At 45.1% G+C, this 12,093-nt stretch overlaps 1 protein-coding gene across 7 annotated transcripts in view; it reads right to left on the bottom strand.

Annotated features, from left to right (window-relative positions):
* The window catches only part of SYNDIG1 (synapse differentiation inducing 1), a 123,866-nt gene that overhangs the window by 95,018 nt on the left and 16,755 nt on the right, over window positions 1-12,093 (bottom strand). The gene's annotated exons all lie outside the window — the stretch shown is intronic.

The raw sequence follows: 12,093 nt of genomic DNA on the forward strand, positions 1-12,093 counted from the left end.
CTGTGGGGAATGTGAGACTGAGAACTTCAGCAATCTTTTTTTTTTTAATTTTCAAAATTGAGCTATATGTGAATCTACTGAACAAAATAAGCTGACAAATAAAATAGGTTCAGAGACATGAAAGCATGCAACAAATTGACAAATCATGTCCTTTTTATCATTTAAAAATATTTTTATTGATTTCAGAGAGGAAGGAAGAGGGAGAGATAGAAACATCAATGATGAGAGAGAATCATTGATTGGCTGCCTTCTGCACACCCCCTACTTGGGCTCAAGCCCGTGACCTGGGCATGTGCCCTGACTGAGAATTGAACCATGGCCACCTGGTTAATAGGACGACACTCAACCACTGAACCACAGCTGCTGGCATTTTTTTAAAAAATCATTTTGAAGTAGTGTATGTATTTAGTTTCCAATTCCTAGTCTTGTTTTTATACTTGTTTGCTCATTTGGTTTTTTGTTTTACTTTACAATATTATCTTTAACTTCTAATTTTTCTCTAATTTTGTTGGTTCTATGTTTGTTTTCATATTTATTTTAAACATCTTTCATTTCACCCACCTCTTTTTTCATTGGGACTTTTAAATTATTGAACATGTAAATATTATCCCCCTTAATTTAAATTTTCCACATATCCATTATTAACATTTTGTTCTAAGCTCTTAATCTCCTTCCCTGCTTTCTCATCTATGTTTTATCTCCTCCTCTTTTCAGGCAGTTTTCCTTTCCACTGGTTTTCACTTTGAAGAGCTCCTGACACTTCTCTGTAGTTATTGCTGAGCGACCCCTTTAGGTGCAGGCTCTTATGAGGGACCATTGCTGCTTGCTGACCTAACTACCTGCTTAGATGTTCCTGGATTCCTAGGAACAGTGTGCCTCCTGGCTCTTCACGCAGCCCTTCTTGGCATTGAACTCCTTGATTAGAATAATGAGTTCTGGTCAGTTTGTGCTGGAGAAGGAGGAGACAGACTACTGGCAGGAGGCAGGAGCAGGCTGCTTCCCTCTTGGTTGGATGGTGGAGAAGACATGCCTGGCTGCAGACATCCTGTTCACACCTGCTTGCTGCTCACTGTGTTTTCCTAGGAGGGAAGTCCTCAGGAACACAGAAGGAACTTACAGCTTGGGAACAGCTGCACTGTATGCTGAGTAAGGACAAGGAGGTGCTTCCTCATGGGCCCTGCAGCTCCCTTCCTTCTGAGCTCCTGTGCTCCCAGCAGTCTGATGGTGGGGAGGTTCACATGCCTATTGGTGCAGAGGAATGAGCTTGGAACACGGCTTCGTACAAAGGAGGAGGCTAAGAGTTGAGCTCCAAGCAACATCTTCCAGAAAGCCTGGACTCCCACCAGTCCCAGGTAAAATGACCCTATTATATGCCCCTTCTTCAGGAACAACATATATTGGCATAAAGATGAATCCAAAATTGTTTTCACATTCTCGTGTTGCAGATGTTGATGGTCCTGTCGGTTTACCCTTGGCATTCATCACTGCAGCATTCACCAATGGCATCCAACCATAACCAATCAAAGATGCTACCTTGGTCTACATGTTTGATGGACGGGGGAAGAAGCAGCCATGGCTGCCATGGACAAAAGGATAAAGCCACCAGCCCCTGGCCTGCAGGTGTTTAAAGCACCTGAAGAGGTCCTACTTTGTCTCCCATAACTCCCCGGCAGAACAGACCCCAGTCACTGGGGTGACTCTTGATAATGAGCCATTTATTCACTTCCCTCCTTTCCCTGCGTAATTCCCCACTCTTCCCCCTGAATCACTTCCCAAGGAAGCCACATGTATGCAAGTCCTTGTCTTAGGCTCCAATCTCTCCTTTATTCTAATATTCCCTCCTGATGGAATGAGAAAATGTGCTTCAGGCTACCTCACCCACTGCCCAACTTCTCTCCTTGTATGGCTGGCTCAAACCTGCTCCTCACAGGGGACCTGGGGGCCACAAGGCACACTTCTCTGTCAATTCTGGGAAGAGGCGTAGTCCCTGGTGGACCATGCTGCCTTGGCTTGGCAGACTGAGGAAGAGCCACTGCCCTGGAAGTCACTGCACAGAAGACTTTAAATAAGCCAGAGTGAAACCAACAGGCACTTTTATTTTAGGTGAAGACAATTCCTGGATTGTGTCCACAGCGGGGCATGGTTCCTTTTCAGCAAGGAGGCCAGTCTGGGGCATCCAGATAAGGACCTTTTCTGGTGGGCATTAATATTATGTGACTTCAAAAGACTTGAATTTTGAAAAGAGTAGTTTGAGATCTTATTTGCCCAGGTAACAAGGTGAAACACACACAACAGGGACAATATATCAGAACACTGGCCACCCTTAACTCTGGTAGCATCAAGGAGGACTGTTATGTTCTCAGTCTCCTCAGGGGGAGTTTCTTTCTTCAAAGCCTGGCTTGGTTTCCTGACCACTTGGATGTGTTTATCTTAATTGTATTATCCTTTCTGGGTATTTGGGTGTGTTGCCAGTGGAACACATGTTTTAGATAAAGGTTTAGCTTACCTTATTTCATGTGCCCTTGGTCTTAAAACTTGCTAAAGATAGGTATGCCTGGATTGACACACCCTAGCTGTGTGCCTCCAACCACAGCTGTATTAACCCAAATAGAAAATTCTCCCCTGAAATCATTTATAAATAGAATTTGGTGGTGCCTAATTGAAGCACTTGGGATAAACGGGGGCCAAGACTTGATGGTGTAGGAGCTAAATCCCAATCCAAGCCCCAGGGTCACCAATGAGATTATATCACAGGCCCTCTTTTATTTCTCCCATCGTAGGTCATATATTCTGAACCCCTTAAAATAAATCATTTTTCTTGACACATGCTGTTCTGTAGTAGGCCCCTGATTGGTTACCACTGGGCCACTAGATTCGGCAGAATAGGGAGAATGAGGAAACAGAGAAATACTGAAATGTTCAATGACATGTCATTATTTACAGACTTTTCAAAACTTGCTTTGCGTGTACCGGAGTAAGCATCTTTCCTCCTGTGTTTGGATTTCTGATCTCCGGAATAAGCCCTAGCCTCACTGTGCTCTCCCGTCTAAGACTAGGCCTTCTAAGGAAAATGCTGAGGAGATCTAGTGAGCCTACACACGCTGAGCTGGTTAGTAAAGAAACTGTGTTACATGCCCTTCAGTATGGAGACCCTAGGAATGAGTGGTGTCCACAATGTCCTGTGCACAACAGCTCTGCTCAGCTCCTGTAGACTCAAGCCTATCTCTTCTTTTATGGGGTCAATCCATCTCATATTTGGTCTTCCTCTTTTTTGTGCTGCCTTCTATTTTTTTTTTTCCCCAGCGTTATTGCCTTTTCCAAAGAAGCAAACTATGAAACAGCAAATATAGGTGGATGTCACCTGGGATCCCATTAAATTCAATTTTATTATAAATATTGCAGTGCTACTAAAAAACAAACCTCAAAAATATAAGAAATCAATGTGGATGCCTGAAATCTACCCAAATTTAGCTGTGATGTTGAGTGAGAAAGGGCAGATTTGGTGTATGAATATGCAGAAACCAATCTGGCCCCCTCCCTCAATTCCCCTGAAAGAACCCCTGGCTTAAATATCAATGAGCCAAAAAGATACTTTGCATGCTTTACCTCACTTTTCATGACAACTCTCAGAAACACGTGCCCCCTTCTCCCTGAGATAATTTCCCCCATGGCTTCCCCAACTGCCTTTTCCCACTTTCTCCCCAGATAGCCCCCCATACTCTGTCATCCTCCTCTGTCCAGCCTTTAAGTGTTGGGTTTAAATCCTTTTTTCACTCATAATCTCCCTGTAACCCCTGGTGCCAACTATCACTCACATGACAGTGAACAGTCCAACTGGAATCTCCACTTTGGACTTTTCAAAAGTACCAAGCTCGCCTGGCCAGCATGGCTCAGTGGTTGAGCATCAACCTATGAACCAGAAGGTCACAGTTCAATTCCGGGTCAGGGCATATGTGCGGGTAGCAGGCTCCATCCCCTGTGGGGCATGTAGGAGGCTGCTGATTGATGATGGTTTCTCATCATTGATGTTTCTATGTCTCTCTCTCCCTCTCCCTTCCTCTCTGAAATCAACAAAAATATATTTTTTAAAAAAGCACCAAGCTCAATGTGCATCAAACCCTCTGCTGGTTTATCATCCCACCCAATGTCCATGAACAGTCCCACCACCTGACCACTTGTCCACCAAGTTGCAAACCTGGGAGTCTATTTTGCCATTACCTTCTCCTCACCATCAAAACTGAGTCTTTGACAAGTCTTGCCAATTCTTCCACCTGTGTCCCCGGTCACCCTAGTTGAAGCTGTTATCATCTCTCTCACCCATGCCCCTTCAGCTACCTTCTAGCTCTTCCTGCACACCCTTTCTTGGCCAGTGCAGTGGCCATAGGGGCCTCTCAGGAATACAACTGATCTTGTAACACTCCTACACAATTCCTTCAGTGACACTGACCCCGGGTACAGACAAAAGGTCTTGGTGTAGCTGATGAGACCCAGCATGAGCCAAATCCTCAAGCCCCCTGCCCCTCCCTGACCACCCCCTCCCTGCCGCAACTTTCTGTGCTCCAGGTCCATTGGCCTTCTTTCACTTCTTTGAAGTGAAAGCTCGTGTTCATGAGCTACAGAGTTCAAGTTTAAGTGTTGATCTACTCTGAAGAAAGCTGAAAACTAATAACTTGCATGCTACACAGCAGGAAAAATAAAACCTGATCACTCAACCCCTCAAACAGCCTTATAGCCATAGATGGAGATCTAGAGCCAAAGTTAGGACTGGTCGGCCCACAAGTGAGCTGAGAGTGACCAAGTCTAGCTTGCAAAGGTTTTTTCCCTTTGTCTCAATCCTCACCTTTCCCTATTTTCTTTTAATGTGCTTCTTTAAACATTTTTGTTATTTATGTGAGATATATATATATCCTATCTCATAGACAAACATGGTGATTGACCATACCTTCGCTACGCCTCCCATTGGCTAATCAGCACAATATGCAAATTAACCGCCAACAAAGATGGTGGCTAATTTGCATACTGCAGGCAGGGTGGGGACAGCGCCATCCTGCCTGCCCTGCTGCCATTCGGGCCTGCTATCTGTGACCTGGAGCGGCGGGCATCCCGTGTGCGACCTGACCCGGGGCGGCCGGGCAGGGCAGCGAAGGCTTGAAGGCGGCTCTGGCCAGAGAGAAGGCCTGTGTCCCGGGTGCTGGAGGAAAACCTGTTCCAGCAGCCAGGAGAAGGGAAAGCCTATTGCACAAATCTTTTCGTGCAACAGGCCTCTATATATATCAGGTTTTATTTTTCCTGCTGTGTAGCATCCAAGTTATTAATATATATATATATATATATATATATATATATATATATACACACACACACTTTTATTTGGTCTAGATATACTAAAATCAATGTTGTAGTGAAACAAGCACCCAGTGATCCACACGCCAAAATTGTCTGTTCTTGCTGGATACCACAGATCTCCTTTCTAAGAATAGACCCAATGAAATAAAATTTATGAAATCCAATCATTTAACAAAGATGCAATGAGCACCTGCCCTGTATCAGGCATCATACCAGTGCTGGGGGTACCAGTCAAATGAAGCCTCTATTTTTGCGATGTTTATGCTCTACCCAAAGAAGAAAGATAGGATGTGGATTTAATAAGTGTGCTGATGAGAGTATGGGAAAGCTAGAGCAGGGTAGGAGATTGGAGAGCTGAGTTGGGGGAGGGAAACATTCCCAGTGGAGTGTTTTCAGGGAATGCTGCTCATTGCAGTGCATATTGTTTAAATGAGAACTTTGCATCTCATCTCAGTGACAGAAATAGATGAGCTTCTCATGAGTCCCTGGACTATTTTTACCGCTTGGACACTGTGAGTCATGTTGCTGATTGTATCTCCCTCTCTTCATTGCTGCTGATGAGCTTACAGCCAGTTCTGGACATCAACATGTATATCTGAGCTACTCACCTCTCTCCTGGTTTTATCTCACCAGCCTCACCTGAAGACCACAAAGCTCCTGACACCCTAACCGTGAATTTGGGGCAAACGACCATTCACATATCTGGGGTAAAGGCACCTTGAGACTTGGAAAACAAAAGTGATATGCTTAATGCTATGACTTCTGAATAAGCACTGAACATAATTTTGTCAAAGTAAATATCCACTGAAGACCTTAATTAGTCATAATTTATAGTAGAATAAACATAAATGCAGGTAAAACTCTATTGAAGGTGCTTTCCGTATATATCAGAAGCATCCATCTTAATTATTATAAAGCTGCTAGTACTCATCTTACTTCAATGAACTTTGAATTTCATTACCTTTAATGGCAATGGGCAGCCCCACAGGCCTTCACACCTTCCTGACCCGAAGCCAAATGGCAGTGCAGTGCGGTGAATCTACATTTGATGTAAAAAAAGCAAATGAGCATGCTGGTAAGAGATTTTGGATGAGACATCCATGGAATAACACGCTTGCTGCTGGGGTCAAATGAGTGATTATTTCAAAGTCATATTCTTCCCAATTAGACTAGAGGAGAAGATTCATTTGTGAGGATCTGGTATTGTCCCCCTAAGATTTACTCCTGTCTGTGCTGGGATGTGATTCATCTTGAAGAGGCTTTGACACTCTGTGAATTAGGGCAACAACATCAATGCATAAGCAAAGCCTCTTTGCAAGTGACAATGCCTCTCAGTGTGACACAGCAGTCCCAGCTCTCTGCTGGTTCTTGGAAGAGTCCCCTTAGGAAGTAGGAGAGAAGCGGCGAAGGCAGAACAGTGCCACCATTTCAATTAGGCTATGATTCCTATGTCTGTGGGGATGCCCAAGACTTCCCACTGGGAGGCCCTCAGACAAGAATTGAAGTGCAAATAGTTCATTAGAGAGGTGGTTCCAGAGCATTGGACAGGTAGTGGTGAGTAAGGGTGGTAGGGGCCAGAGAGAAGCCAAAAGAGTGTGTGCTAATAAGCCACTTTATGCTACAGGCAGCTGGGGCTTAATCTTGCCTCAGAAGGCTGGGAGACCATGTAGAGAACACACTCAGAATTGTCTTACCCAAGGGTGAGGGAACCAGGGCATTTGTACACAAGCTCGCTCTCCATCATTGGTCCACGGCTGCCCCAGGAGCATTCACTCTCTGGCCCTTGCAACTTGCCCTGGTGTGGACTGAGTGCCCCCAGGTAGAAAAATCTCATGTTAGGAGTAAGAAGCTTTGGACTTGCAGAGGTGAGTGCACAGAGGTACACCTGGCCTACCCGGTGTGGCTCAGGGTTCAATTCTCAGTCAGGGTCAGGGCACATGCAGGAGTTGAGGGCTCAATCTCCAGTAGGGGGAGTGCATGAGGAAGTCGATCAATGATTGTCTCTCACTGTTACCTCTCTCTCTCTCTCTCTCTCCCTCCCTCTCTCTCTCTCTCTCCCTCCCTCCCTCCCTCCCTCCCTCCCTCCCTCCCTCCCTCCCTCTTTTAAGTCAATGTTTAAGAAGAAAAAAAAAAGACTCTTGGATGAGACGCCACAAGTGGAATACTTTTTGAACTCCATCAGGTACAGTCTATAGTGTGATGGATGGATAGTATCAGAGGCAATATGGACCAAGTACCCCACAATTCAGTATGCCACCACCATCCTGTGAGGAGGACATTGTTATTACCACTACCATATTGGAGAAGGGACTACAGTACAGAGAGCTAAAGTCAGTTGCTAACGGTTAGATAGCTGCTAAGTGGCTTAACTAGAATTGGATCCCAATCAGTCTGGCCTCAGAGCTCCTGTGCCCAACTCTGCTTCATATAGTTTCCCATCAGAAGTGCAGTTGGCCATGCAAATAGACCCAGCCTAAAATAAGGCCTGCAATAAAGATGAACACTGATAAAGAGGACCCAGCAAATGGGTGGGGAAAGTCCTCATTAGCTGCTGCTGCTCAGCAGTGTCACATGTACCAGTAATATCTTAGCCATTGCCCAGGGCTAGTGTGCTGTGAAAGTCAGCTCAAGCTTCCGTCAAAAAACCACAGCTTACACAACAGACCTCTATTTCCTCACAGCTCTGGAAACTAGGAAGTCTAAAATCAGGGTGCTGGCTGATTTGGCTTCTGGTGAGGGTCTTCTTCCTACTGTGCAGATGACCACCTCTGTGTGTCCTCACATGGCCTTTTCTGGGTAAGAGATCCCTCTTTTTATAAGGCCACTAATCTCACTGTGGGAGCCCCACCCTCATGACCTCATTTAACCCTAATTACCTCCTAAAGGCTCCTTTTCCATATACCATCACAATGGAGGCCAGGGCTTTGACATGAATTGGATAGGGTGGGGGGGAGACGACAAACATTCAGCCCATAGTCCCATACAATAATGATGTTCAAAAGTTTTTACTTTATGTAGAAAGACGGTATTCAAAGGAAAGCACATACATACTACTCTATAAAGTATAACATAAAATTTATAATATACTTAAATATATGAAATATGCAAATATGCTATCTATCTAGGTAGTTAGATTAAATAGACATATTCTTTTCATAAAGTCTTCAAATTACTTCAGATGCCTGCTAGCTTGAGAAATCTTTTATTATTTAAAAAATGTTTATAATGTAAAGTTGGTAAGCTACCTGATTCCAGTGAAAATCTGTCTCCCTCAGGACCCCCTGGGGTCCCTAGCACTGTCAGCCTCAGCCTATGATGACAATCTATTTTGATTTATGGGGAAAGGATCTCCCATAGCACAGGCTGCCAAGCAGAAATCACACATCCTGTGTTGTGCTCTTCCCAGGGCAGAGCTGATGTTGAAATAGACAGGGCTGATATGAGCAGCATTTTAAAAGCTGTGCTTTCACTAAGAGCATTGTGGAGCCAGACGTGGAGGTCCTGTCTAACGCACCTCAATCAGCACCCTGGATTTGATGTTCCATGAATACTGGTGGGGTGCACAGCATTTGAATTAAGGCAGAGGCCAAAAGAAGAAAAGCCACTACTTCTGTTTGCCTACTAGAAATATCAGATTCTCTTAAGTAGCTTAGCATTCTGTAGAAACTCCTGGGGAAGGGATTAAACACAGAACTGGGTAGAAAGAAAGGGGCTCAATACTTTCTTGTATAATAACATAAAGGGTGTTTCTATTTTTCTCCCGTCATTTTCTTTCAATTGTATTAACTCCAACTGTATTAACATCTTCCAATTATATTTATTTATTCTTAAAGAAGCATTGCAGTCACCATTTGGCATCTTTTAAAATGTCATTGGTATGATACAAACAAGCAAACAAAAATGTTACTTAGAGGACCAGGTGCCAGCACGGCCCCAGTGCTACAGTCTGCACAGCTCACACCTGATCCTGAGTCTGGGGGTAAACCTCTGGCTGGTGAAGGGATGACTTACTGGCCTTTTTTGTTTGACCTTTACTGACACCTTCTGGCCATTTGACTTCCCACCTCACCTGGGGGGCGGGGGGTGCAGTGAGAGTGATTGTGATACTTCTAGATGCAGCTATTCGTATCCGAAGCATGCTTTGTGCAGAATCATTAGGATTAATGGCACACTTTACAAGAAGGTATCATTATCTCTGCCCTCCTCATCCCCACCTCCACCCCCCCCCCCCCCCCCACGCCACATTCCTGGCCTGAATGCCAATGTCCTACAGAGAATCAATCAGCTTGGGAACTTGGGGAAAGTCAAGGCATCAGCTCAGATTATAAACCAGGATTATGCCTGAACTACAAGAAGGGTTAGGGAGCCAGGGTGGCAATAAGGATGGGAGTTTTGAGCCCCTCCTCTGAGGGCAGTGATGGGTAGGGGATCTTCTAAAGACGGTAAATGCCTGACCTTCAGCGAGCTAAGGAGAGCGTGGAGGGTTGGTCTGCAATTAGTTTACTGAGTAGTAAGGATAAATCTGTTGTCTGAAACCTACAAGGAACTCACCCTACCTCTCCATGTTGTAAAAGTCCAGATCACAAAATTTAATGGGCAAATCCCATCCTAGCAGAGGAGCAAGTATACATATGTCCTTTGACCCAGGATATATTCTGGTCTTAGATTAAAGAGTACATAAAATGGTAAGCATAATAAATACACTGTTAATGACCACAATTGTAATAGAGGCATTAGTAAGCATTCTTATAACTAGAAACTTCTATTAAGTGTGAGTTTTACATAACAAATGAGAACTGGCATCTCTAGGTGCTTGAATTAAATAGTGTAATTCAAGCTGAACCTATACAGACATAGTAACTTAGAGAGCTGGGCAGGACCTCCATGAGGTGACCTCACACTGTGACAGTGGGATAGGGGGCATCTGTAGGTTGGTCGCCATGATGGAAGGAGAGGACATCATGAAAACCAGAACTACATGGTACCTGCCATATCCAAGTTCCTGACAGCCAGCACAACAGGGGCTTCTCTGGGCAGTCACTTCAGCCTTTCTCATGGCCAAGGAGCAGGGGTGACCAGATTGGTTCCTCAGGGTCCCAGATCCAACTCTGGGGACAGTCCTGGCAGCCCCTTTCTTGGCCACCCCTCTCTTGCCCCCTGCAACCTCTCTGAGTTGGGCCTTCCTTTTTCCAACCTGTGAGGCTCAACCTCAAGGACACCTTCAACATGAATCACTTCCTAGCCCACTGTCTCTTCACCCTCCACCATTATATATAAGAATATTTCTTATTCTTCTTGTATTTTTATACCTTTTTGCTTTTTGCTTCCAAGATGTACCTGAATCAAAGGAAACTATCAGCTTCCTGAAGAAAGGGATGGCAATTCCTACTTTACTGTGTTTCCAAAAAGCACAGGCGTACAGTAGGTGCCCAAAGGCTTGTGACACAGTGAGTTAATGAACTGAACTGTCTTCAGTCATGACATATCCCTCATTGTTTTTCCAAATACTTCAAAGTGCTGTCAAGTTGATGTCATTTGCCAACATTATGACTAGATTTCCTATTTCATCATTCAATCAGCGTAAAGGTTAATGTGAGATCCCTACTTGGGAGACACCCCTGAGATGTATGTCTTCACCCCGGCCTTCAGGAATCGTTGATGGAATATTCCTGGGTCTTCCACGGAAAGATGTCCGAAGCACCTCCCTCATGCAGTAGTCCCCCACTGCTAGCCCTGTACTTGGCCCTGCTGTGGGCCAGCATCTGTCATAATCAGCTGCTAATAACGTCCAGGTGATAGCATCTTAGGTTCACCCTTTTAATATGCCGCACCTGCCTACCTGTGGGGAGTGGGTTTACACCAGTGGTTCTCAACCTTGGCTGCACGTTGGAATCACCTGGGGATCTTTTTAAAATCCTGATTTCTGGGCCTCACCCTCCAGAAATTCTGTTTCTTTGTTACTCATGTTGTGGCCCCACCCCATAACAAAGAAACAGAATTTCCGGAGGGTAAGGCCCAGAAATCAGGATTTTAAAAAGATTCCCAGGTGATTCTAATGTGCAGCCAAGGTTGAGAACCACTGGTTTACACTGACCTGACATGATTTGATGATTTGCTCTGCACAAAGACTCCATGAGTATACTGCTCTCTCCAGGCTGGCTGCAAATGGTATTCTCCCAGCCTGCACAGATCTTGAATCTCAAGGGGCATCCTCTCCTTTGCTTCATTTGGTATTCCACTGGCCACGACTTGTACGTTTAAAGAATTCACGCAACTGATTGAAACTGAACTCACATTAGTTCAGCTAATTAGCTGGTGTCTTAAGCACCAAATCCACAGGGCCCGTGAATGAAGCACATTGGGCTTGAAAATTTCTTTTCTGTGTGTTTTAGGACCTTGGTCCCTGATAGTTCTGCCTGCCCTCTCCTGGTGCCAGTCCTCAATGGCCAACCCCCACCTGTCACCAGAGTCAGACCCACAAAGAAGAGCTGGGCAGTGACCCTGTGGCACCTCACTATGAAGGCTCAGCCCTCTCTGCTGGGCTCAGAAAGGTTGGTCTATGCCAGGTCCTCTGGGATTTGCTTCATCCCTGGCTTTGCCACACTCAGATGGTCCCAGCCTACAGAATGCTGGACATGGTTTGATGACTTGGCATTTGTCACCCCCTTCTCTGGCCTCCCAGCTTCCCAGCATCGCCTCATCCCCTACCAGTGGTCGGCAAACTCATTAGTCAACAGAGCCAAATAT

This window comes from Myotis nattereri, assembly GCF_964212035.1.
Source record: "Myotis nattereri genome assembly, chromosome: 8".
Lineage (NCBI taxonomy): Eukaryota > Metazoa > Chordata > Mammalia > Chiroptera > Vespertilionidae > Myotis > Myotis nattereri.